Source organism: Suricata suricatta, chromosome 2 (assembly GCF_006229205.1).
Source record: "Suricata suricatta isolate VVHF042 chromosome 2, meerkat_22Aug2017_6uvM2_HiC, whole genome shotgun sequence".
NCBI lineage: Eukaryota > Metazoa > Chordata > Mammalia > Carnivora > Herpestidae > Suricata > Suricata suricatta.
This window is the reverse complement of record NC_043701.1, coordinates 152,187,805-152,215,625: the sequence shown is the minus strand read 5'-3', so window position 1 is coordinate 152,215,625 and position 27,821 is coordinate 152,187,805. Positions and strand designations below refer to the sequence as shown.

Sequence of the window (27,821 nt, the reverse complement as noted above, 5' to 3'; positions counted from 1 at the left end):
TAGGGTTGTTGTAAAGATTAAATGTAAGTACTTTAAAAACAGTGACTGACTCAGAATAAGGGCTTGAGTCTTATTACATATGCACATAAGGAGGTCATATTAGTTCTCTACTGTTGTATAACAACTCACACCAAAATTTAGTGGCATACAACAGCGAACATGTATTATCTGTGGGTCAGAATTCCGGAGCAGGTTAGCTGGGTGGTTCTAACTCAGGGTCTCTGATCTGGTTGGATGTTCTCAGGGGCTGCAACCATGTGAAGACTTGACTGGATGTGTAGAACCTTATTCCAAGATGACTCACTCATACGGCTGTTGGCAGGAGGCTTGATGTGTTGCCACATGGGTACTGCCACAGGCTGCTCAAGTGTCCTTGTGACACCAGCAACTAACTTTCCCCCTGGGAGTGAGCAATTTAAGAGAGAAGGAGGAGGAAGCCACAGCATTTTTATGACTTTGTTTCTGAAATTGCATACCACTACTTCTGCTTCATTCTTTTTATTAGAAGTGGATCACTTGTACAGCCCACATTCCAGGGGAGAGGGATTTAAAGCAGTTGTAACAGAATTTATAGACATATTTTACAACTACCACAAAGCTTATCCTAGAGGTACATGGTATTCATGCTCTGTGTGTTGTCTTGCAATTACCTTTTAATCATTTAACAAAAACCTTAGAGAGCTTTCCATATCAGCACATACAGAATTACATCAATCTCTCTACCTGCCTAATAATATTTCATTCTAAAGATATACCATACTTTCTTTAACCATTCTCAGTTTAGTGGGCATTTAGGTGTATTTTTCTTTCTTTACAGGAAGCAAGAGCCTAAAGCAAGGGGGCACTTCTTAGAGATCCATAGTCTAAAGAAAAGTTTATAAGTATCTAAAGAAGTAAGCAGTGGTAGAGGGAGCAGAGACCTGTAGATTCCAAGTGACCAGATAGGTTATAATCTCACATATCAACAGTTGTTCACAAAAGAACACTAACATACAACATTGTCACCACTGATTTCAGAGCAGCTGTTGCTGCCTCTGGCCCTGGTTCTACGTTCCCTCCTCTCTAAGAGAGGCATGCCTGGAATCCTGAGGTATGTCTTCAGCTCGATGTGCAAATCAGATGGCCAAGAGTTCATAGCACTAGACACTAAACTGTGATGGGGTCTGCTCATACTAGTTTGAATCTTACTCACTGTGACAATTTTAGTCAGCTATCTGCCATCCCTCCTTTCTCCCCACATACCATGATTTTGTTTAGCTCTGCTAGTTATCCTGGTATTGTTTAGGATGTCAACGGCCTAGTTTCAGACAGAGGTTGAATCTATTAGTCAAAGTCATTCACTATAATTCCACTCACCAGATACTTTTATTTCTAGCTTCTAACAGTGAGGACTGGTTAATGTAACCATTTTGGCCAATGGAATCTAAGTAAATATCAGTTGGGGACCTTCTTGGAAAGTCTTTGCATTCTTAATGAAGTCATTAGATATGGCTAGCAACACTCTACCCTTTCATCTTGCCTTAAACATAGATATAAACATAGATATACAGCTGTGGCTGCTGTCTTGAGACATGTTATCGACAAAATTGAAAAGCCACCATGCTGAAGATTTGGGATAGAAAGCAGGAAATACAGAGAATCTGATGATATTGTTGAGCTGCTAAAACAACTATGGACCATCTACCCAGAGGCATTTAGTTACAGAGAAAAATAATTCTTTTTAAAAAGGTACTCCTGGCTGGTTTACCGTTACTTGCAGCTGAGAGCATTCCTGAGGTATTTCCGACTTCTCTCTAATCTCTCCAAGTACAGGGACTCTGTCTAATATGCTTTTCATTGAATGACCAGTGCCTTTGAGAGATGCCTTTTTCCTGAGAGATACCCAGACAACCCCCGATTTCTGGCTTAGCAGAGATGGGAGTTCCCTGAACAGGCAGATGGGTTCATGATACGTCGGCCACAGAAATGTCTCTGCTATATAATGTCCTTCAACTCAGTTTCATCACTAGGAAAAATAAGACATCAAACCACTCTATAAAAGCTGAGAAATAAAATTTCTTTTAATCTTTTTCTAACTAAATACTCTTGGGTAGGGTCAGAGTGCACCAGTCTTACATTAAATTCTGCTCCTTAGCAAACAGTGCTCTAGCAGGGGAGAGACCAGGGAAAGCCTCCCACTAGTGATAGCCAAATCAGGGAATGTTGGCCGGCACATTATCTAGGCGGAAGAGTAGTATCTCCTGGAAAGTGAAGTGGTTCTTTAGTAAAGTGGAGAGGAAAATATTTTAAGAGTCTTGTAACTATGGACGTAAGAAAAAACAATTTCAAAAAAAGGCATCTTGAGTTTGTTGACTCTTGTAGACAATTTTAGAACCAACTTCAGGCCATGTATGAGAGTAGAACAAGGGCTGAATTAGCCTATTATAATCAGGCTTTTGATAAGCATATGGGACTGGCAGCATCTTTATTTTTTGGTGTGTTCCAGTAGAAAGAAAGATTTTTGGAGTTCACAAAGCCAGTGAGAATCCACCTTCCAGTTACTACTAACTAAGTGACTCTGGGGCAGTTACTTTCTTTGGGCCTTGGTTTCCTCAAAACTCCTTGGTTTTGTAATACTCCCAATCTCAAAGGGTTTTTATGAAGATCTGAATAAAATCATATAGGCAAATAGCTGGCACATATGATAACTGCTGCTACTTCCTCTACTAGCACCACCAGAATTACCACTAACTACCATCACCATCACCACCACCATCACTACTGTTATTTGTAACAGAAATGAAAGCAGGTTTCATATCACAGCTTGTTCTGTTCTAGAGAGAGAAAATTTACATGACGAAAACAAACCTTTCAATGAATAATAAGGAGTGAGGTCCAAATCAAATGCCTCTCCTCTGTTCAAACAAATCGCCTTTCTTTGGGTTTTACAAGGACCATCTGGCAGGTGAATTGTCCTCACTGCTTTTGGTCAGAGACAAGAGAAATGCTGTCTGCACACCCCCAGCCTGGCCTCCAAGTAGCACTAAGACAATCTTACAGGAGGGGACATCTATTTCTACTGCCATTTTGTTGGCAGGGCTGTGAGTTTCCATTTCTGTCCTCCAGGAATTTAGGATTTCTTCCCTAGCCACCCCCCCCTCCTCTCAGTCTCTGAATGCAAAAGAGAGCTCCCCTCCCCCATGCAAAGGTATTATTTAAAGTTTGCTTTCCCCCAGCCAGAGAGAGCTTTCTCTACTGATGAATACAATGATGATAAAAACTGTTTCTATTTTCTTAGGAATGCTTTATCTTTTTGTTTTTTCAAAAACCAAAACATAACAAAACCTTTTTCCCTTTGAAAATTATAATGCACTTACACTATGGAAAATACAGATAATCAAAATAAAAAACATAAAACTGCCCATAATCAGAGTGTACCAGTATTCACAAGCAATGAGCATCATGCTTTCAGTCTTTTTCCTGTGCATATTTATACACTTTTATTCCAATGGGAATGTAATCACCCTCCATACGATAGTCTTCAGTATATTTTTTATCAGTGAGAAGTCACTAACAGCTTTCCATATCTTTCAATACACTGTTTTCAACAGTGGTTGTTTCCATAGAATTCGGTTCTGTGGGTACCATCATTTATTATATATTATTACTGGTTTATTATTTAACCAGTTCCCTGTTGCTGGGCATTTAGGTTGTTAATAATTTTTCACTATCGTTACTAACAGCCTCCTCACTCATTCATAATTTTCTCCCTACGGTCTATGCCTGGCAGATGAGTTGCTGGGAGAGCTATGCCTATCTTAAAGGTTTTAAAAATTCATATTACCAAATGGCATTCCCCAAAAGGCTCTGTCAGTTTGTAGTGTGTGTGGTGGTACCTCCACTTTTCAAGGTGCTTTCTTAGCACATCCTTACACAGCCCTGTATGATACGCAGGGTGGATGTGATTATACACATTTTGGAAGCTGGGAGAACCGAAGTGTAAAGAAGTTACAAAAAGTACCCCCAGGTAAATGAATGGAGTGAGTTGCCATTGAGAGCCCTGTATTTGATAAAACAATCAAATGCTGAAGGACAGTTAACAAACCAAGATGATTATGGTCGCTGCTCTGAAGCTCTTCTTTTTGGAAGTAATTAGATCTTGGGGACAATTGTCTATTAAGTGTCTGGCAATAAAACCATGTCATCAGCATATAGAAGGGAGCTTACCTTTCTCTTTTCTGTCCTCAGAGAGGTACGTGGAGAGTCAGGAGTTCAGCTCATCCGAGATTCCAGAATGGTTAAATGACTTGGCAAAGGCCACTCAGTGAATTAGTGGCTAAATCAGGACTGGAAGCCAGGTCTCCCCACTCCTGGGTGGCTGCTTTTTGTGACAATGTCCTTCTCCAAGATAGCTGGGCTATCACCATTGAGAATGTCACGCAATCTTTTACAGTTTTATAGACTAGAGCAATGACCTTGGGGACCTTGTTGAAAAGGCAGATTTGATCCAGTTGGTCTGGGATAGGGCCCATGTTCTGCATTTCTAGCAAATTCCCAGGTGATGTCTAGGGTCCAGACCACACTGAGTAGCAAGCAGCTAGCGAACGATTCAGATGAAGACAAAGCAAATGACCTAGATAAAGACAGGCTTATTGATAAATAGTACGGCATTTAAATGTCAATGACTGGAAAGGGAGCTCCTGGTAATTATAGGAGTCTTAAAATAAAGGTATGTCCTTTTTCCATCAGCAACACTGACAGGAGACCAACTCAACAGTCAAAGGAAGGACTGGGGCTGTGGTGGCCCAGTGATGATCAGACACACCTAACAACAGCACAACAAGTCCCTTTGTTGTGAGGAAGCAGCAGCAGCAAGACGGCCAGAATAAAAGCCACTTTATTTAATAGTCCAAAGGCGTTCCCAGTGTCTCCCGGAGTCTTCATTAATGACCTGGAGAATTACCAAGGAATTCTCAGACGGGATGAGAGCCTCCTTCCACTGCCTTTCACCACACCTTATGACACCTAGGTGATAGAAAAGCCGCACTTGAGAAGATGAAACGGAGCCTGGGCACAGAAACAGAAGAGCTTTGGCCTGCGAGATTTCTAAACCCCAGGCATGGCTTGCCCTCTCGCAAGCACAGGCAAAAGACGTCAGCATTATTGGCAGTCCTGGCCACACAGCTTTGGGACTGGAATAATAACGGTTCTCAAGGCCTGGGGAGAAGGCGAGGGAGGGCCTTTTGGTGCACGGAGGGGTGAGAGGCCAGGGCCAGGCTGGGCCAAGCAGGGGCCAGGGAAGGAGGGCTGTGAATGCTGGCTGTTTATTTTTTCTTCCACGTAAACTGCTCACTTATTAGCATCGCTACTGTGACATAACAGTTTCCAGTAAATACACTGAGCTGCAGGGAGGTGGCAGAACGACGGGAGGCTCAGATGTACGAGACTCACCACACAGACAACGCTGACCACAACTTAGGTCAGTTCTATTTACTTCCAGTCGTTCTTGTCGTCGTCTCACATGGCTGAGACGCCCTGGATCCGGTCGACCTTCATGTCGAGCATCCTGAGTCCGCCTGGCCACCCACTCCCCTTTAAAGGTGTGCAGGAGCGGCGACACACACGGCGCTTCTTCCGGCTCAGAACCGCAGCCCAAGGCCCCTGAAGAACATGGCGGCGCCTAGAGCCGCCTTGCGCGCCTGCGCGCTCGCGTTCGCCTGGCGAAGGTCTCGCCGAAATTCACCTGGCACAATTCAGTATTCTCATCAATGGAGAGGCTGCTCGAGGGGGTTGCCTCCTTTTATTTCAAGGCCTCTGGCTGGCAGAGATTTTGACGTGGGCCGTGTTAGGCAAGGGATAGTGGCGCTGGTGGACATAACTGGGGACAGCATAGTCTTAACGCTTCACGACACTTCCAGGTGCACACACACGTGCGCGTGCACACACACACACACACACACACACACACACACACGGAGGTGGGAACAGCTTACTTGCCCATTAGGGGACGTACTCTGGTCGCCAACATTCTCGCCGCTGCCCCCCACCCCACCTCCCTTCTAGCCGCCAGCAAAGCCCATCTTCCTTGCTTCCTCTGTGCAGCCCGGAGACTGCGATTACTTTAGACCTGGAACCAGGAAGTGCGGCATTAAAACTAGAGTAACGGGGAAGCATCATAGAGGTACAGAATCCTAGCGTTTAAAGCCATGTTCCCTGGAGTTCTAAAGACTCTATGTAAATATGTTTCAAGGACTGCTGTTTTCTGTGAGGTATAATGGAATGTGGGGTGGTCCTTCACCCCCGCCCCCCTTTTTAGCATCACGTTATAACTATTTTATACACTGGGATTCTGAATATTATTTCTATAAAGGGTTGTGTATATAAAGACTGTTCTTTTTTGTGGGTGCCTGAGGGGTCAGCCAGTTGAGCATCCGACTCTTGATTTTGGCGGAGGTCATGATCCCAGGATGGTGGAATCAAGACCTGCATTTGGTTTGGCATTGTGCGTGGAGCCTGCTTAAGATTCTCACCCGCCACCACCACCCCGCTGCCGCCCCATCTCTGCTCCTTTCCGCTGCTCATGCTCGCTCTCCAAAAAAAAAAAAAAAAAAAAATTGTTCTTTTTCAACTTCTTCACTTGACAGGAAAAAAAGGTGAGTTTCTGAGATTTAAAGCCAGCTCATGACATAACACTCAGGTGTTCACCACCCCCCTCACATGTGGTGGTACCATGGAACAGGACCCAGAATATCTAGCTGGATTCTTTTCTCTCAGAGAGTTGTTTTAGTTCCCCAAACCCAAACTAGTGACCAGATTTATAATATTTCATGTACACCAAAGTCTGGAAGTAGACCTGACCTAAGTGGTGGTGTGATACCTGCCCATCTAACTGGAATTCCCACCATGGGGCGGGCCAGCAGTTTTCAAATGAACTCAGGTGTCAGTGGACCTGTAGAATTACTGATTTACTTAATTCCATCACACGAATGAGAAAGCCACTTCGCCAGCAATTAAGCCAACTGGTAATACACATAGAATGAAATTGTAATCACACACACTGCATTAGTCATTAAGACCAGTCACACATATTTTGGTTCTCTTCTGGGCACATGGTGACCCTGCACTTCTCTATTTTCTTCCAGAGGCATAGCCATATAACATGTTTTGGCCAAAGAAATGTGAATGGAAGCTTTTAAAGTCAGTGGATGGTGTTCCTCATCCCCTTCCCTGTTGTACAGTCTTTGTGGAAGTCTACGTGGAGATGGAGCCCTTGTTCACCAGAGTCCCAGGGTTACTATGATAAGTAGAAGTCCTTTGCCAACCTACATCAAACGTGGTGTGAACAAGAAATACATCTTTGTCTGTTTAAGCCATTAATAGTTTGGGGTTTTGTTACCACGGCAAAACCTAGCCTAGCTGATATACTTACCAAAAATAAACCAATAAGCTGTTAAATGGAGCTCTGCTAATTTCCTCCTAACTTGTCACTTCAGTAGCTCATCTCCAACTTTGGAGGTCTACTACCTATTAGCCATGTGATTGTAGTATTCATGTAAGAAGATTTAAAATAGAATGGGAAAATTATACTAAATGGGCAATAACTAGATGAGCTGATGAAAACTTATGAATTATTATTATTCATTAAAATAGACCACAAAGACAGCACAACAAATAATGACAAAATCATGATATATATTTAATGATTTCAAATACCTAAATCAATGATATTTAATGAACCTTAAATTAGAATCAATGGCATCCGAACCATTAATTTCCATTGTCATCCCTTATTTGAGAGGACTTCTTCAGGATTACTCTTCTTAACATGCTAAGAGATTCTTTTCTGAGTCTAAATCTCTGTTTCAGGCTTCATGCCTTTCTGATTTCATGAGAAAAAGGAGTTGAAATTCATCTCCTCTTGTCCTGCCACGGTACTAGATAATGGAAATAATTTGGATTTTTGAGACTGAAATCATTTTGTGCAACCCGTATTTATTTCTGCTCTCATAGTCTCTTGTAGGTATAGCCGCCTAAGCTCTGCTCATGCCACTGTCACATGAGCTCTTATGTGACTTTCATGTAACTTGGTGTCAATTTTGGTTCCAATTTCACATAACTATATGGCTTTAAACAACTGTCTCAGCCTTTCAATCCTAATTCCTAACTGCTGAAAGAGAGATGATCTGATTGGCTCACCTTGAGCCAGGTATTTACTCTTGATGAAATCAGTTGCAGGCAGAAGAGGATCATATGGTAGGTACATAGAGCTGCCTTTTCTTAGCTATGAGGAAGGTAGAATCCCAAAGAGGAGAATGATGGACATTAAGGGCCTTCTAAGCACAGAGTAACATGTGTACTTAGCAGGAAATGCTTATGGTTATAAAAAAAATTTTATAGAAGCAAACTGCATATTCTAGAATTCCATGTGAGGGATTTTAAGAGGTTATTGTTTTATTTATTATTTATTTTGTTAGCTACTAGCATTTGCTAATGGGAAGCAACAGTGGGTGCCAAAAATATAAGAAAAATTTACTGGAGAATTTTAAGTAAAATTTTTATCCACTTTTTTTGGGTATAAACTAGGAAAGCTTTTTTTAAAAAATTATTCTTTTGGTCTAACACTTTGAGTTGGCTTATAGGATATTGTAGAAGCATTGATTTAGACAGTAAAAGTAAAAGCATCATTTTCATAAGCTTAAGTGCTCATAGGGGTAGAGCTAATGCAGAGGTTCTGATCCTCTTCTGTCTGTAGAGTACTAGGGGACCTTAAAAACAGTGTAACATCCTCACACACCCACCAGAATGACTACACAAGAAAACTGATACCAAGTTTGGATGAAGATGTGAAATAACTGAAATTCTTACACAGTTCAGGTAGGAGAAATACATTCGTATAGTCACTTTAAGTAATTATTTCAGTGTCTACTAAAGCTGAACATAGTGATACCCAAATGCCCCAGCAATTCTGCTCTTAAGTATACACTCAGAAGAAATGCTTACATATGTCCACTAAAAGCTATGTGCTTGTGTATACACTATTTACAATACCCTTAAACTGGAAACTACCCAAATGTCCCTCAATAGTAGAATGGGTCACAACTTGTAGGAAAGTCACACAATGAAATACTTACTGTTCTGCAACGAGAATGAACAAACTATAACCATAACAAACAGTATGAATGAATCTTAAAAGCATAATTCTGAGCAAAGGAATAAGACATAAAAGAGGACATTCAGTACATTTCATTTACATAAAATACAAAAACAGGCAAAAGCAACCTGTATTTTGGAAATCGGGATAGCAATTATCTTTGGTGGTGGTTTTAGGTGCTGGAGATCTTCTGTTTCTTGATCTGGGCTCATGGACGTTTGTGAGAATTCATTAACATATACATTTATAATCTATTCATTTTATGTATATATGTTACAGTTTGATAAAAAGTCTTTTTAAAAAATCAGTAATGTTAGGGCGCATGGGTGGCTCCGTTGGTTAAGTGCCCCACTCTTGATTTTGCCCCAGGTCATGAACTCACAGTCCTGAGACAGAGCCCTGAGTCAGGCTTGGTGCTGAAAGCATAGAGCTTGCTTGGGATTCTCTGTCTCCCTCTGTCCCTCCCCTGCTCTTACATGCCCTCCCTCTCTAGGAAAAAAAGAAAAAAAAATGAATAATGCCTCTATCCCACTCTAGACAAATTCTGACTCCTGGAGGTGGAGCCTGAGTACAGTGCTTTACAAAGCCTTCCAGGCAATTTATAGTCAGGGGTGTTAGCTGCTTACTGGTCAGCGGATTGAACCCTGGCCTGAGAAGTGAGAAACCTGGATTTGGATTCTGACCTTGGGTAAATCATTCTGCTCTGGGCCTTGGTTACCAAGTGACTTATCAGGGAACTGTAAGGTCCCTTCCAGACCTGAGATCCTAAGGCATTAACATGGGTCTGTTAATCCAACAGATTAGTTGACATGCTAGATTCTGAGGGGATATAATGGAAAACAGATTTGACATGGAGGCATGTGCCAGGATTATGCTCCATCTGTTTACTGGCCTAGCTCAATAGTGTCTCCAGGGGTGGGTGGTGTCCAGATGAAGATATACAGAGGACATGGGAACCTACTTTAGTCTCCTTCACAATTTTACCTGGAAGTGGAACCAGGTGGAATTAAAAAAAAAAAATTATTTTTTAAATTCCAGTGTAGTTAACATAGTCTTACATTAGTTTCAGGTGTACAGTTCCAAGTGGAAATTGAATTCACTTTTTTCAGTTTGACCTCATCATCTCTTTGGAATAGGCTATGAGTAGTCTGGGAAATAAAGTTTCAAAAAATACCAACACTTGATAGAATCCTATAGATCATTTGGCTCAGTAGTTTGCAACCACTGAAAAAATAAGTTCTCCATGCCACCCCACCTCAAAAATAAGCTCTCCCCCACTGCTTTTCAAATTAAATTTATGCAGAATCCAAAATTATACTCAAATAACAAATATGAATGGGTTCCTAGGGAATTAAAATGTTCATTTTTTAGGGAAAATATTTCATTTCTTGAGGAACAACTTATACAATCCAACTTCTTAATTTTAAAATTTGGTGACTGAAATCCAAACAAGAGAAACGACTTGTCCTAAGTCACACATTAATTAGTGACAGAGTCAGAGCAAATCCTGTCTCCAGACTTAGAGAGTCTTCTGCTCATTCAGCAAGCATCTGCTGAGCATCTACATGTGCCAGGGACTGGACCAGCCTTGTGAGATTTGATGGTGAACATGCCATACTGAGTATAGGATTTCCAGTCCTTCATCTGGACCTTGTCACTGAGGTCTAAGTTCGTGTCTGTCACTTTCATCTTTGATTATTCCTTAGGTAGAGTCTGGCTCTCCACAGTCACCCTTGGAATGGCACAGATGGTACTGATGGCACTTGGAAAAGCAGCACTCTGGAGATGCTCTGCTCTCCGAGGATGCTTTGGGGCTGGTTCAAAATGGTGTTACTGTGTGGGAGTGGCGCCCCTCCAGGCCGCCCATCACTGAAGGGCATTGTGCAGACTGGGAACCAATGCCAAGAAATGGCTGAGACTTGGAACCCTGAGCATCAGCTAACGCTCAAGGGAACATCCACAGTAGACTTATGACCCATTACTTTGGTTGGGCTAGAAGTCTCCACTGAGGATGGGAATTTCTCTGTTCTAGAAGAAGCTGTGGCTTGAGAACCTGTGTTATAAGTAAAGATTGATGAGAAATGAGGGACTTAGACCTAGGGTCTATTTTGCCAGATCATGTCTCCCACTGTAGCATTTTTTACACTGCTTGTTACAAAGCCCCTGATACTCCTACCAGGTCCCTCGGGGGTCACAGAGGCAGGGGCAGGGGGGTATATGGAAGTTTGTGGTATCCATGGCTCAGTGGATCTTGCCAGTGATTCTGTCCAAACTGCTAATATTTCTCTAGTTTAAATATTGAGATTCTGTATAAGATTTTATTCTAATAAAGATTTTTGTGACTAAAAATGTTTGAGGAGTGCCTGGGTGGCTCAGTCGGTTAAGTATCTGACTCTTAGTTTTGGCTCAGGTCATGATCTCATAGTTCATGAGATCGATCCCTGGGTCAGGCTCTACATGGACAGCGCAGAGCCTGCTTGGGATTCCTTGTCTCCCTCTCTCTGCCCCTCCTCCACTCTCCTTCTCTCTCAAAAATAAATGAATAAGGGGGCGCCTGGGTGGCTCAGTCGGTTAAGCGTCCGGCTTTGGCTCAGGTCATGATCGCACGTTCGTGTGTTCGAGCCCCGCGTCAGGCTCTGTGCTGACAGCTCGGAGCCTGGAGCCTGCTTCAGATTCTGTGTCTCCCTCTCTCTCTGCCCCTCCCCCACTCATGCTCTGCCTCTCTCTGTCTCAAAAATAAATAAAACACTAAAAAAATTTTTAAAAAAATAAATGAATAAGTGTTTTAAAAATGTTTGACAACCACTGCCCTGCCCAAAACCTTTCCTGATGACCAGTGAGAATCAGTCTATTATTTTTATTTTATCTTCATGAATACAATCTCACAACCTTTCTAGATAATGTGTTAGGAGAGTCTGCATTATATAAAAATTAAGTCCTTGTGTGGCAGTTTTAAATCTGTTCTAAATATCTCTATAATCTTTGAGTGGAAGGTGGGGACTAGCTGATGGCCAGGGCAGCCACAGACACAGACACAGTGTGTCTTCACTGGCATCAGCCTGCTTTCCCATCCCTTACTGCTATCCTGACATTGCTCCTCTCCTGGGCTCTCAGGCTCCGCCCTCTTCCTATGTATTGTGACTCACCAGTCACTTGTCTTATTGCTGCAGGGTGTGGCTGGGAGATGTCTTTGCTCATTTCTGGAAAATTATAACCATGTCATTAGGTTGAAGTACAAATATGGTCACATTTCAATCTCTTCTTTTTTCTAGTTAGGTCCTCTGGCTCCTCTTCTCTTAGTAAGAGAAAGGTAGATATCCTGCTTTTGAAGCTCATCTCCTTCAGAATTGGCCAAATATCACAAGTGGCTGTCAATACTGTTTCTAAATCTAGGCAGAGAGCACTAGAATGTTCTATCGTTCCAATAGTGTCACTATTTTGGTTGTGGCATTCCCTCCCCCACTGTCTACAAACATGTGTTCAATGATGCAGAGAGCTCTGAGCAATCACAGCGGGGCTATGACCCAGGGTTATGGTTTTCAGCTCTCTTGTATGCCCAGCGGGTGTTTCCAAAGCATGATACAGGTCAGTGGCTGGGGTCTGAGAGACCCTGTGTCCTGTGTCATCACTCTGTGCCACACCAATTGCCTTAATTTTGTGTTAAACTCAGGACACCAGACCAGGGCTCTTACCCTGGGGCAAGTTCCTCTGGACCATTGGTGTCCTTTCCTATGAACTGGGCCATAGTCAGGGCTAATTGCTTCTACCCTTCCACTCTGGGAAGCGAAGTATGTTTGTGGTCCCTTCCCTTCCAGAAGGGCTCCTTTGCAAATTGCTTCTCATCCTCTGGAGACTGTTCCAGGGCTCTCCATACAGAGGGGTGAAGAGGGAGGAGCCTTGGCCAGACTAGAGGAAAAATTCCCCATTCCTCCCCTTCTCTGGACAAGGAGTCACTCAAGTGTTTTTTCCCACTAATACAAAAGTCTGCTCCAAGGTGACTATCCGTCTCCACCTCTGGACACAGAAAAGGCTGGTATTGCATAATTTCCCTCAGCAGCCGCCCCTTTACAAATAATGCATTGACTTCAGCAGTGACTATGGCCCAGAATGACTCAACATGTCACACCCCAGGGCATTCATATCCTAGTCAGATAATTTGCTTTTTCTTAAACATGTTCAAAGCTTTCCTGTTCTCCAGGCTGTGCTCTACTCCTTCCTCCTTTCTCTTCCAGGAATGCTTTCTCCTCAATCTCTACCCATAAATGCTGCCCATCCTTCAGACTGACTCAGAAACTCCCTCTTCCAACTTAGCTTTTCCTGAGTACTGAACTGAAGGCCACAAAACAACCAATTCTCCTTCTACCTGCCCTTTGCCTCTGCCTCATCCACTGCATTCCCATGGCCTCCCTGGCTTGTGAGCCAGGTGGTTATTTCAGGGTGGAGCTACTTGGTCTGAATCCCAACTCACCATGTTTTGGCTCTGTGGTCTTAGGAGATGTAGTTAGCCTTTCTGAATCTCATCTGTAAAATAAGAACGATGATAGTTCTTGCTTCATGGAGTTATTGTGAAGCTTTAGTTGGACAAACCATGCCTGCCACATAGAAAGTTACTCATTCAATAACTAATTATTGTGGAGCTGCCACGTACTGGGCCCTGAAGATATCTTGGTGAACAGACCACAACCCTGCTTCATGGCACTTACATTTTAGTGGGGAAGAAACACAAGAAACAAACAAAAAATGTAATAATAGCAATAATTGTCCTCTATTAAGCAGTTGCTGTATGCCAGTCATTGCTCCAGGTATTTTCATTAATTATTCTCTTTTGTCCTCAAAGAAATACTCTATACTATGTACAATTATTATCTACCAACAGACAGGAGACTGAAGCTCAGAGACTTACTAATTTGCCTAAAATCACACAGTTAGAAGGAAGTGATGCCAGGACAAGAACCCAGAGAGTAAGACTTCAAAGCCTGTCCTTAAGTGTTAGGAAGAAAATAAAGCCAATAGGGATGAAAGAGAGTGAGGGTGTGCAGAGGGGAAAGGGAGCTGGGGAAGGTCAGGAGAGGCAGAGAGAGGGCAAACACAGAAACTCTGAGGCAGGAATGAGCTAACGGCCAGTCTAGCCAGATTTAGTAACAGAGGTGGGAGTGTGCAAGGTGAGGGTGAAGAGCCATTGATATTGACTATTTCATCTGCTATTAGTTTCTGGCCTTTATAATTACAGTTCTCACATCTCCTTGTAGCCCGCGAGGCAGGGATAGTGTGTCTTGCTCATATTTGTATATGCCCACAGGGACCAGCTCTACATCTTATTAAATAATAGATATGTAATATTTTCTTGTCTAACTGGGAAAACACAATCTCTGCTAAAAATGCGAGCTGGCTTCGCTTCCTGACCCAGTTACTTCTTAGCATCCTTGGGCAGCTCGCTCTCTCTCTCTCTCTCTCTCTCCCTCTCTCTCTCTCTGAATCTATTTTCTCATTTGTCACATGCAGAAAGGTCACATTTCCTTTATGGAATTTTTTCAGGATTAAGAGAGAGAATGCAAATAAAGCAGCTGGTGCATGGTAGATATCCAATAATTCTTACTTCTTAACCCTGTCCCTTCTCCTAATACTCTGATCTCTTGTCCTTAGAAGCATCTCCCAATCATCTCCCAACAAATGGTTTGGTTTTGTTTGTTTTGATTCCTTGAATGACTTGGCAAGCTGGCCTATCCTATATCCAGATGATGTCCATGGGCGAAAATTGCCGTTGCCCCTTCCTACTGTCTGAGCTCCATGGAAATTTGAGGCATAACTCTGGATCAACACGTCCTGGCTAATCCTTGCTGCATATGTTTCTTGAGGCGATCACCTGGAAAATGAGCTGAGACTTCAGAACTGCGCATTGCCTCCAAGCTCACCCATGTAGGGTCTAACTCTCAGCGCACCGATGTCAGCGAGTCACGGACCACAGAGGCATCTGTGGGGCCAGTCACTTTGCGGAGAGCCAGGCTGCAGCCGGGACCCTGGCCACAGGAGCAGTGTGATTGCCTTCTCCCTGCCAATTAGGTCTTTTAAGAAGCCTTATGGTCCCTCCCACAGACAGATGATCCTTATTTTAGCTTGTGGTAAGTTCCTGAATGGCACTCTAAATTGGGAGGCTAACTATCTTTTTCATTGTCGCTTCCAGCCCCCCAAGGAACGAAAGCCTTTTCCTTCTCTTGCCTGTGACCTAAAACCTACATCTTGACTTCTTGTTCCTCCTTCTCCCTTAAATTTGTTTTGTGGTTAATCATCTGAAGCATATGACCCTTCCAGAGCTAACTTTGACTCCTCTACAAGGAGTTTCAGGGCATATGTGACAGGCAGGAAAGCAATTTACAGATGTGCTCCAAAGTCTTGGAGTCCAGAGAGGCCTGGCTAGATGCATTGCAATGACTGCTCAGTCGGTTCAGTGAGTTTGCTCAGCCCCACTTCTTAGTGAAATTCACTCTTTTCTGGCTGGACCTCAAGTCCACTAGGTGCTATCGGTTCCCTCCCTTGGATTCTACAGTCATTCAGAAACCTGTAATGTTTCCTCCACCTGGGCCCCCGAGCCCAGGGAAGGTTTTATCAAGGTCCAGCATCTCAACTTCAAATGGTTGTTTTTCTTGTAGGTAGGTAGGCACCTCGTCTCAGGTGTTCCTTTTTCTTTTACTTCCCCTTCACTCCGAGAATACATATTTACAAAACTCCATGTACAGTAGGATTATTGTTAATCTCAACAAAGACAGAGATGGTCCCAAATGTTGACTGAAACTGACTACTCATCAGACCATATGGCAGTTGCCGTATAAACATTTGCGTATTTGCTTTTGAATGTATTGAATTCATTTGAATTGAATTAATTTATTTTAATGTTCATTTGGTTATTTTGGGAAAGAAAGAGAGAGAGAGTTTGAGCAGGTAGAGAGAGAGGGAGAGAGACAAAATCCCAAGCAGGCTCCTCACTGCCAGCCCAGAGCCCGATGTGGGACTCGAACTCATAAACTGTGAGATCATAACCTGAGCCGAAATCAAGAGTCATAAGCTTAACTGACTGAGCCACCCAGTCCCCTTGAATTGAATTAGTTTTTGATGAATATACCAGGTTCTATGCTTTTCAGAACCCAACCCAACGCTTAGTGTGTAAGTCTCAGCTAAGATGCTTTCAGCATTATCACTTACAAATACTTCTGTAGGAGGGCATGGGATCCTTTTTCACAAACACAGCAGGTGCTGATGGGCTGGGGTAGAAAGAGGTAACAGTAATGATCACAGGAAGGCAGAAGCTGGGCTGCAACTTGATCGAGCCTGCAACCTTATCTACCATCCACCAGATTAACTGTAACAGAGCAGTGGGCCCTCTGGCATTACAGCTATGGGCGTACGGCTCTGGCAATTGTCACAGTGGCCAACACAGCTCAATATAGAATACACTGGCTTAGCAGGCTCTGGAGGCAGAGGCTGTGGCCCATTTAAGTTTCCTCTCTAGTGCCTGGGCCTGGTGCCTCACTGGCATTCAATAAATATTTGTCCAATAAGTGAATAAATTAAGATATGGACTATATATAAGCACGGCAAGAATTTTATAATAAAGATATTTTACTCTTTCGCAGGACCTCGAAAGATGAGACAGGAGATGGGTGTATAATAAGTTACTAGGTAGGGAGCAATGCAGAAAAACAAGTTACGGAAGCTCCGAGCATGCCTCTGAGAAGATGGACACCGCTGGTCACTTCGGTTCACCAAGAGTCACAAATGGTGTCTCTTCGTTAAGCAAATGTAAGCAGACACATACGGGCCTGGGAGAAAGGTGTAATGGGGACTTGTCAGCGGCTTCTCCCTCTGGTTTGCAGCACTCTGAGGAAGGTTGGGCCAGTTTGCATACAAAGCCCTTCTGGGGAGGGAAAGGGCAGGAGAGGAGTTTGGAAGCAGGGAATCTGGACTGGGCGGGGGGGGGGGGGTCAGACTTTGAAATGACTGACAGAATATCTCTTCACAGTCTCCAGCGAGGGACTTACCATGGGGGAAAGCAAAGTCTGACTTTGTGACTTGGGCTCCACAGACAACCTAATGACGGCTGCGGAAGTCACTAGAATAAAGCTCTGAGGGCACGACTCCGCAGGTAGGTGTGATTGTAAGAGCTGTAACTTGCAGCCTGGGTTAGGGCCTGGCGCGGGGCAGAAGTAATCACACAGCAGACAAGTATCCTAAGAGGATGCAGGGCAACCTTTCAACTGCATGAGGCAACAAGAAGTGAACAACTTCCTTTTCTTTTTTAAAAATTCTTTTATTAAAAATGCTTTAATGTTTATTTATTTTGAGAGAGACAGAGTGTGAGCAGGGGAAGGGCACAGAGAGAGGGGGACACAGACTCTGAAACAGGCTCCAGGCTCTGAGCTGTCAGCACAGAGCCGGATGCAGGGCTAGAACCCTTGAGCAAGATCATGACCTGAGTCGAAGTTAGACGCTCAACCAACTAAGACACTCAGGCGCCCCTAAATTTTTTTTAATGTTTAGTTATTTTTGAGAGAGAGAGAGAGCGCGAGAGAGAGCTAGCGTGCTCAATTGCAGGTGGGGGAGGGTCAGAGAGAGAGGGAGACACAGAATCTGAAGCAGGCTCCAAGCTCCAAGCTGTCAGCACAGAGCCCTACGCAGGACTCAAACTCAGGAACCATGAGATCATGACCGGAGCTGAAGTCTGATGCCCAACTGACTGAGCCACTCAGGCACCTCAGATTAGACTTTTTAGTTGGTGTTTTATTTGTAGACAAAAATCCCCTCGTATGCTTGTACATTAAGTGGGAAATATAATGTGATGCCCGGAATGGCCATCTCACCACGGGCTGGCCACGGAAGTGTAACTGGGAATACCAGAATAGAGCAGCGTGAGGAAAAGTCTCCAACGCCTGTTTACCTTGCTGAACCTCTGTTTTGTGAAGTAGCAACATCCTTATTGTCGTCCTAGTTTTGAGTCAGAATTTCTGTCACTTGCAGCTGTGTCCTACCTGTTACCATCATGAAATAAGACTGGCAGTTTGTCTTAAACAACGCTAATGAGGTTTCCTTCATTCTGGGACTTCTCAACGCCTTTATTATGTGGTTTGGTATCACAAATATCCAAGGCAGCAGTTCCCAATCACGCGTGACCGTGCAAACGTGCATAGAGGATCCGGTGGGACTGCTCTCTGCAGAAACACGAGTACAGGTGACAGGGAGGCCTGTGAGACTTTAATGCAGGCAGAGAGCATCATGTGCTCAGTAAACCCCATCTTTCCCTCTCCAGCCACCGAAGGTTATGTCTCCCATAATCTTAACACTTAGGAAACTCAGAAGTAGCTTTTCAGGAAAAGGTCATAAGCCCTGACTTACTCTACTAATTCATTTCTTAGTCTCCTTCTGGTTCTCAAATTGTGTGGGGCTTATATATTTTGGTACATTCATCTGTGAACATTGAACAAAATTTTCCTTCCTTTTTTTACTCACTTGCCAACATCTGTAAATGAAGTTGTACACACACACACACACACACACACACACACACACACACACACATACATCAATGTCTACACACACATGTCTTCAACCCATCTTTTCCTGGAGTGAATTATTTAAACCTTTCTTTAATGTTTATTTACTTTAGAGACAGAGAGAGCACAGTGGGGGAGGGTCAGAGAGAAAGGAAGACAGCATCTGAAGCAGGCTCCAGGCTTGAGCTGTCAGCACAGAGCCCGACTCGGGGCTCAAACCCGTGAACCATGAGATCTTGACCTGAGCTGAAGTCGGACACTTAGCCAGCTGAGCCATCCAGGTGCCCCTGTAGTGAACTATTTAAGAAAACCAACTTAATGAATCCTTGCTCAGTGGGTCTCTAACATTCAAGTTTTACTCAGATTCTGACTACATTTTTTTTTTAAATCTCTCTAGAGTTTTTTTGTTTGTTTTTGGCTCATCGGCCTCAGGGAAATGTTAGAATGTTTTCTCTGCAGTTAGTGACAGGGTAGACATCAGGGCATAAAATAGAAGAATCTACTCCATCCCAGATGGGAAAAATTACTTCTGTCTTTTCTTGACCTATGTTAAATTCATCATTGTTTTTAAACTGAAGCCACTTTGGCCCCAAAAAGTGAAAGGAAAACAGGAAGAGGAAAAATATGTGGCCGATTTCTGCATGAAGTGACTGGACCTTGTAAGACATTGAAGAACTGCATAGCTTTCGGCAGGCTGATGATCCTGTTTCCTTCTGCAGGCCCTGCAGTGCAGTTGGTGACCTGTGAGGAAAGGCACGATGTCGATGTGAACCAAGGCATGTGGCAAATGGCAGAGCTCCTGTGAGGATGAGGTGACCATCGCTGGTGTTTTCTACCTTCATGCTGTGGTGCAGGGTGGTGTGATGCAGGGTGACTGTGGTAGGTGGTGACTTATCATGAACTGGGGGCCACGGAAATAGCTATCTGTCCTCTCACGGTCTCTCCTTTGTTAGGAGAAAGGCCCTGTCCCTACCCAAAAGCCCAAACCTCAAAGACCTCTGCTGGAATTCCTCTTTAATTTTAGGAGGACCATGCTTGGGTCTCTTATTGATCCAGGGTTGCCCAACTCAAAAGAAGTCCCTATTTCTCTGTTGACAGAGACCAAATCAATAAGGGAGTTGCTTTAAAAAGCCCAGCTAGAGTCAGGAAGGCCAGACGAGTGGACTTTCATTACAGGGAAAGGATTGCATGTTTCTTCTGACCAGGCAATGATCAGTTATAGGACAAAGAAGCAGCCTGATCACCATCAACAAAGTGAAATTAAAAATTAACACGCTCCTGTTTGTTCAACTATAATCTTTGAATCAGTCAATACCCAGAGGCTGTGCCGGTTGCCTGATGTGAGGGTGGCCACAGACTCTGCTCTGGGACCAGCCCAGACAAACAGTTAAGGCTGAGACCAGTTGGGCAGGACAGGGATTTATATACATCTGGGAGATTATATTAAGTGCCTAGAGATTTCTTACAGAGAGATGGCATTTGTGTTGCTGGGCTGGAAGGACCCAGAGCTCCATTCTTTCCAGATATCATGTATTCCATTCCAAGGAAGGCCAAGGGCACCAAGCAACACCCTTCCCTTTTCCCTCCTTTTTTCTATCCCGTTCTCTCTTCCCAGCCCAATATGGCAGCCAGTCAGATGGATGTGTGGGAGAGAACTGGTCAGTGCTGGTGAGAGGTTGAGGTGTAATTGTCTGAATCTTACTCCCACTCCCCTTTCATTTTGAGAACTGAAAATGCCTATGGAGAAGAAGACAGTGATAGAAAATGTAGCTACCATTTTGGATTTTAAATACATCTATGAGCAGAGTTTCCAGCCAATAGAAAATAAGCACTCAGGAAATATTTGGCGAATTAAGGAAAAAAATGAATGAGTAGACTAGGACCACAGAAGACTGGGACTCAGGAACAGAAATTTTTAATTTCATTCAAACATTTGTATAGATGTGTCTATACCCGTGACCACCTACCACTCTCCCTGCTCTCTTGCTCTTGCTTACTTGCCTTCTCTCTCTCATTCTGTATCTGTATTGAACCATAGTTTTCATCCAGGGTGATTTGACCCCCTGGGGATATGTGGCAATGTCTGGAGATATTTTTGGTCATCTCAGCTGAGGAGATGCTCCTGATCTTCTCTGTAAACAACAGATACCTAGACAGATCATCCTAAGATAAAGAATTATCTGGCCCCAAAAGTCAATACTGTAAGGTTGAGAAAGCCTAGCATAAAAGAATGTTTGCTGCCAAACTGTTAATAATGGCTATTGGTGGGGAGGAAGATGGAATAGAAGTTTGGGAAATTTTTCACTTACTAAGTTTAATCATTTATGTGTTGTTGGGACTTTTTATAACAACATGTGATTACATTTATAATCAGAATCAATTAGTGAGACATAGAAATATTTACTAAATATTAAGTAATAGATCTCAGGAATCATCTAGACTTTGGGGACATAGCAATGAGCAAGTAGTCAAAGGTGCACTTAAGGAGCCCACAGTTCACCAGGGAAGATCACCCAAGAACTTGTTTAGCAAGATAGAAAGTGCTCAGCGCTCGCTGAAATATTACCTTGGTTTTTAGGCAAATTGAGAAGAAAGTGCTTGGTGTCACCAGGTGTAATTATGGTGCAACCTGGTTTCAGAGCACAGCGAGACCTCTTCTGGCCTAAGGAGGAGGTGGTGAGGCTTTGCCCAGGCCTAGGAACTTCCTGTCTCTTCTGGCTTCCAGGGCAGCCTCTCTGCCCGGCTCTCTCAGCAGGCCAGACCTCTGCCCGGCATCCCCAGCTCCCTTCCAGGGTCCTTCGCCCTGAGGGTGCAGGAAGCAGAGTCCAAGGGGAGGAAGGTGTAGAGGGAGCTGCCAGCACAGAGGAAGAAGCAAGACTCACAGACCAAACCCAGTATTTGTGCTAGAAGGGCCTTAGGAACATCAGTGTTAACACGTCATTTTGTGGGAGAGAAACAGAAGCCCAGAGAGGGTAAAGGCTAATCTGAGGTTACACAGTGAGTTAATGTCAGGGCTGGGGCTAGAACCCCATTTCTGATCCCTGGCCAAAGGGGATCTTTTGCTGCTCCAGGACACCCAACGCTTCTGCTGGGCCTGCCAGTTTGCTCTCTTCCCTCCCATCACCGTAGCAGTCTCTGAACGTGGTTGGCTGGCCCTGAGCATGGTCCATGTTCCCAGGCTACAGTTTTTACCTCTGGACATGCTGGCAGGGGCTGGAGAGATACAAGAGCAGCCTGTGTAGATGCTCAGGCTGGGCCAGGTGGCACACATTTAACCACCTTCTATCATCAAGCCTGTGAGGTCTAGAAAGTGGTTGCGAGTGGGAAACCACACAGCAGTGACCTCGTGTTTGGCAGACTGCAGGCAGTGCAAGCGCGAATAGTCTTGGGGATGGATGCGTGTGGGTGTATATAATTACACACATGTCTATGCAAACGTAAGTAGATGCAGATTAAGTGTGTGTGTGTGTGTGTGTGTGTGTGTGTGCACGCGCGCATGCGCACAGCTATTATAGTTAGAACTATATTGAGTTGATGGAATGCCTAAAATACAGTGTTAAAGATGTAAGTTGCTGAAAAAAGAAGTTTAGTGATGATCCTGTTTTCAGATCTAAAAATCCCTGATGAACATTTATATGTATTTATATTAGTGCAGAGAAAGATATAAGAGCACATATCCCAAACTGCTAACACCGATAACATAGAAGCACTGAGATTATTAAAGTATTATCTCTGCAATACCTGGCCTATTGTAATTATGAAAACCTTATAATGTTAAAATCATGAATAAAACTCTGTGTGCGTGTGGATATGTTAATGTGTGTATACATCCCTATGTGTCTAAGTGTCTAGGTGAGTGTGGGTGCACATGTGTACAGGTGGGGGAAGAAGTCTCCAGTGACAACAGTACTCATCCCAGACAGTGGGGGCATAGCTGGGGGGAGCTTCCCCCCAGAAGCCAGAAAGTTGGAAGAGGAGGAAAGAAAGAGGAGAAGGGGAGGACAAAGGGAAGAAAGAGCCAGGAGGGGCCTTGCCAAGCCATTTCCTAACCAACTCAGGGTGTCAGTGTGAGGCTTCATGCAGATGGGGAGCAGCTGTGTGTATCCTCAAGCCTAGATGAGGGGAAGTTTTGGTCTCCTGGTCTCTGCATTTATTCTCTGTGCTTCATCCTGGAGCTCTGCATTTCTGTCTTCATTTGTGCTTCTCCGATCTGTCCATCTTCTTAGTTCTGGATGCCTCTCCCCTCTTTAGCTTCCAAAACATGGGCCTCTGTCTCTGGGGGTGGGGGTCTCCTAGTCATTGTCCTTGTCTCCAGTTCCCCCTGCATACCTCAGCTGGACCTCGGCCACACCTCTGCCCATGAGCCTGTGCCATATAATGAGATAGTAATGAGGCATAAATGGTAAATGAAGATAGGATGTCTGGTAACTACAAGTTGAATGACAAAGGAAAGGAGAACTGAGGTCCCCATGGGGAGGCCCTGGAGAAGGACTAGAGGCAGAGAGAAGAGAAAGACCCTATGTATCCCTACACTGTAGACAAGCCAGCTTCCTTTCTGTCTCACTAGGTCTTAGACCATAGCAGATTCTGGGCTTTCACCAGAGGCAAGGGTTCTCAGGTGGGAAACAAGTGGAAGTAGTTATTGCCCTATGGCCTCTGACTTGTTAATAGGGAAGATGGTCAGGTTCGTGTGGGATGCCTGGGACATGTCCTCTGGTCAGACTTCATTTAGTCCTACCCATTTGAGGCCTTTTGAGGATACTGCGTAGCCCAAGATTATTGGCTAAGAGATGAGTGAGTCAGAGTAGCCAGAAACCCACTCAGATTAATTTAAGAAAAAAAAAAAAAAAAGAAGAAGAGGAACTTATTGCCTTATGTAACTGGAAGGTCCAGAGCTGCAAGTCCCTTTAGATACACTGGATTAAAGGGGTCATCAGGGTTGGTTTTCTTTCTCTACTTCTTTGTTCATCTTGTCTCTATAAGGCTTCATTCCTGTGATAGGCTCTCCCTATCAGGAAAGTTGGTGGTACTCCTGCCAAAAGTGAATCCAATCATGAAGAAACAGACAGATAAATCCAAATTCAGGAACATTCTACAAAAACAACTGGCCTAAAAATTTTTTTTTAATGCCAATGTCATGAAAAACCAAGGTTAAGGAGTTACTCAAACTAAATGAAACTGGAGTCTCATTTTCATTCATGAAAACTGAATGCATTGCACCATCCTAGGTCCTGGATTAGGTCTTGGATGGGGAAAGAGAGCTGTTACAAAGGAATTTACTGTATATTAGGTAATAGCATTGATCCGATGTTGAACTTCCTGGATTTGATCATTGTATTATGGTTACATGAAAGAATATTCTTGTTCTTACGAGATAAGTATAAAGTATTTAGGGACAAAGGATCATGAGGTCTGTGACTTTCTCTCAAATAGTACAGTAACAATTACAAGAACAACCACAATATTACTATAATATCACAGAATAGAGTAGAACACAATAGAACAAAACAGAATAGAATAGAACAGAAAAAAATATGTAGAGAAGGGAAAAGGGAAAGAGAATCATAAAGCAAAGACAGGAAAGTGTTAATCTTGGTGAAGGACATGCTAAGTTCATTGTACTATTCTTGTTATTTTTCTGTAAGTTTGGATTTTTTTTGAAAATATAAATAAAAACAATTGTTTAAAAGATGTTGATGGCAGACTTCTATCTTACAAAGTCTGTGTATAGCTCTCACAGAAGAATCTAACTGGTCAGCCTGGATCACATGCTTATTTCATTGAGATGGGAGTTAGACACTGTGATGGATAGCCTCACTGGGGACCTTACAAAATGGGGAGGGATTCTGCAAAAGATCAAAGGAAAGAATATGGGAGAGTGCTGGACACACTGAAATGAAAACCAACACATCCATCCCAACCGTCTCTCAGTCTTCTCTCTTCTCACAGCTCCTGGTCCCCCAGATCTTCTGTTGGTCTCCCAATGTCCACGTGCTGCCTGGCCCATCTTCCCAGACCATTCTTCCCTTCAAAATTGCACCAGAGGTAGGTTCTTCTCAATAAATAGTTCCACACATGGGACTTTGGGGGATTCCTCTTTCCTTTCACGATACCCCTTTGCCTTACGTCCCACTTTCTCTTAGTTCACAGATGAAGGAATCTGTGTTTATGTGAACATGTGACCAAAGTTCATCTGTGTGTTCTTACCCTCAGCTTATAGATTCACATTTTGATTGAACCTTAATCCAGGCAAGAGACGCCAATGGCAGGAATTTCAAGCACAGAAGTAGTCCAAGGAGGTAAGTACTTTTGGGCAGATGAGCCTCTGGTTTCTTTTGCACCCCACTGTGTGGTAGTTTTTTTCTTCATCTTAGGCCAGGGTTTCTGAGGGGGCTGACTGCTCTTCCTGACTGTGTCAGGACAGCCAAAAGGAGCCGGGCCAACATCACTTCATTTCCCGAAGGCAATTTTGACAATTGATTTGTTCCTAAGCAGTAAAGCAGAGTTAGCAAAGGAGTTGCTGGAATTCAATCAGTGCAGCCTTGGCATGGATCCCTCTGCCTTCAGCCTTCTTGAGAACAAGGAAAGATTTAGGAAACTCATCTGCTGAGGGGAAAGCTAGTAAGAAGAAGTGACGAGAGCTCCTTCATCCATCATATATTTATTCTTTCATTTACTCATTATGAAACTCTGAATTGCATTAATAATAACAGTAGGCCCACACGAACATTCTAGAGGTCATGCGGTGTTCTGCTGAACTCCAGGGGGTGGTATTCACAGGGAGCATATGTGGCAGCCCTAGCTTAGGGGCAAGGACACTGGGATTGCGTCGCCTGGTGTTGAGTCTGTCTCCACGGCTTCCTGGATTCTTCACAGCTTGGTGATTTAGTGATTTTACACATAAAGTGAGGATACTCTTTACCTCACAGCGTCATTAAATGAGAAAAAGGGGATCAAATGAGTGAATTCATCTTCAGTTCTTTGAACAGTTTAAATGACACTGCAATGATATGTTCCTAAATAGTTGGTGGAAGACACTTGGGACTTTGGTCTGGTCTGGTCTGGAGTGTGTGTGTGTGTGTGTGTGTGTGTGTGTGTGTGTGTGTTCCTGGACATTTAATAGGCAAATCCCAGACAGCATATTATTTTACTCATAAATACTGTCTGTGCCTGTAACAAAAAAGGACTAAAACAAATCCAAACTAAATCCAAACCCACCCATATAGAGTGCCACTATCATATAAACATAGCTAATAATTCCTAATATGCAGTTCGCATTAACATTTCTCTGTTTCAATCACTTCTTTCTTCAAAATGTGTTGATTAGGATGGGTTCCCATTCATCCTGATGCAGCTGCTTTTAGTGCTGTTCCATCTGAGGGAGCGCCCTTCCTTGCTTTTCCTCTTGTAGCTGGGCAGAAGGCAACTCTCTTGTTCATTACTCCCTCTCCAGCTCCTGAAGGTTTCTGGCACAAATACTCAAAGAATAATTAGAAATTCAACTGAACATTTAAGAGGATGTTCCTGCTGCCATGGACATTGGTGATAGTGGAAAATTCCCAATAACTCAGAAGTGGAATCGTCACTCTTTTAAGAAAATCAACAATGCTGTATTACACTTATATGCAGATGTTAGATTTTGCCATTTCAAAGGAGAAAAGGAAAAAAAAAAGGGCATCCAAAGCTGTCCAACTGGTGCTTACAGAAACACTGTTCTGTGATGTTTCTTTCTTCACCCAGGAGAGAATATTTTTTAAACCCCGTTTCCAGAATTATACAGTTGCATGCAAAATGCCGCGGCTCCTGCTGATGAAGTGATTTCTGTAGAGGATTGGCTGCCTTCCAAGAGGAAGGAAGGGCTCCTGAGATGCTTCTGAAAAAGATGAAAGAATTTCCAAAATAGCAGCTTAATGTTGGGCCACATATGGGATTTTCAAATTCACAGCTGGTTGGAAAACCATTTCCGACTTCAAGCCATTCGACTTACTGTCTCTGTGGCTTCAAGCTCCCAGAGCTTTATTTATCTCCTGGTTACCAGGGAGTTTCTCTTCTTTTTTCCACGCCCAGTCCTTCCTTCCTGTTGAGTATTTCTAATTGTGTGAAACCAGCATTTGACCAAGTGTCCACATAAAATAAAAGCCCCGTGGAGATGGTACATTTGTGCTTTGTCCCTTTGATCCTACAAATAGCTGTCTTTGAATGTGTGTTGTGGAATAAATGAGCCCCCAATCAAAAGATTCACTGTCAACCAAAAGGCCAACAATGTATTAATATACAATATATCAATATAAAAGAGAATATTGATACCAACCTGAACCTTTAATAAAATGTACTCACCTGGGCCCATATTACACACACTCCCTGTTTCAGTTACTATTGCTGCATAAAAAAAAAAAAAAATCCCAAAACTCAGTAGCTTTAAAACAAAAGCCATTTTTATTACACTCACAGAGTCTTTGGGTCAGGAATTCAGAGAGGGCACAATGGGGCTGGCTTGTCTTTGCTCCATGATATTTGGACCTCAGCTAAGAAGACTAGAAGGCTAGGGGTGACCCCACAGTTCGGAGCCATAGTCACTTGGAGGTTCCTTTACTCCCATGTCTGGTGCCTCGGCTGCTATGACTTGAATACCAGGACTGCTGACCAGAGCACCTGCATGTGGCTTCTCCATGTGGCCTGGGCTCCTATCATGGCAGCCTTTGGACAGATGGAATTCTTACATGGCTGGGAGTATTCCAGTGGGCCAAGGTAGAAGCTGGATCACTTTTTATGCCTCAGCCCCAGAAATCAAACAGTGTGACTTCCTGCCCTACTGTGGTCAAAGCAGTTACAGGCTGCTGAGATTTCAGGGAAGGGAAATCTGCTCTGCCTCCTAATGGCAGCTTGTCAAGGTTGCATTGTAGAAGAGAAAGTGGGGCAAGAATATTCGTGAAGCCATCTTTGGAAAATAAAATCTGGAGCACTCCCTCCAGCTTTCCCTGCTGGTCGATGGGTGACCGACTTCCAGACACTGGGTGTTGGAGGAATGATGGATGGACAGTCAACGTAATCTCATGCTCATACTGAATCTTTGCTGGGATTTGGTTTTTCATTTCGAGAAGAGGCACCTGTCTTTATTTTTTTTAATGTTTATTTTTGAGAGAGAGAGA

The 27,821-nt window shown here is 43.5% G+C and overlaps 2 long non-coding RNA genes and 1 pseudogene across 3 annotated transcripts; 2 read left to right on the top strand and 1 right to left on the bottom strand.

Annotated features, from left to right (window-relative positions):
• Window positions 1–4,628: 4,628 nt before the first annotated feature.
• On the bottom strand, window positions 4,629–6,100 carry LOC115285691 (annotated as a pseudogene).
• Window positions 5,417–7,434, top strand: LOC115285692. 2 transcript variants are annotated; one of them, XR_003905652.1, is made up of 3 exons: window positions 5,417–5,579; window positions 6,399–6,632; window positions 7,122–7,434. It is a non-coding gene; the product is annotated as an uncharacterized LOC115285692 (long non-coding RNA). The 2 variants fall into 2 exon arrangements; XR_003905651.1 differs by having other exon boundaries at window positions 5,417–6,160; window positions 6,392–6,632.
• Window positions 7,435–8,771: 1,337 nt separating this feature from the next.
• LOC115285693 lies at window positions 8,772–24,956 on the top strand. The gene is made up of 6 exons (XR_003905653.1): window positions 8,772–8,853; window positions 16,759–16,924; window positions 17,145–17,267; window positions 19,392–19,484; window positions 24,622–24,717; window positions 24,886–24,956. It is a non-coding gene; the product is annotated as an uncharacterized LOC115285693 (long non-coding RNA).
• Window positions 24,957–27,821: the final 2,865 nt, after the last annotated feature.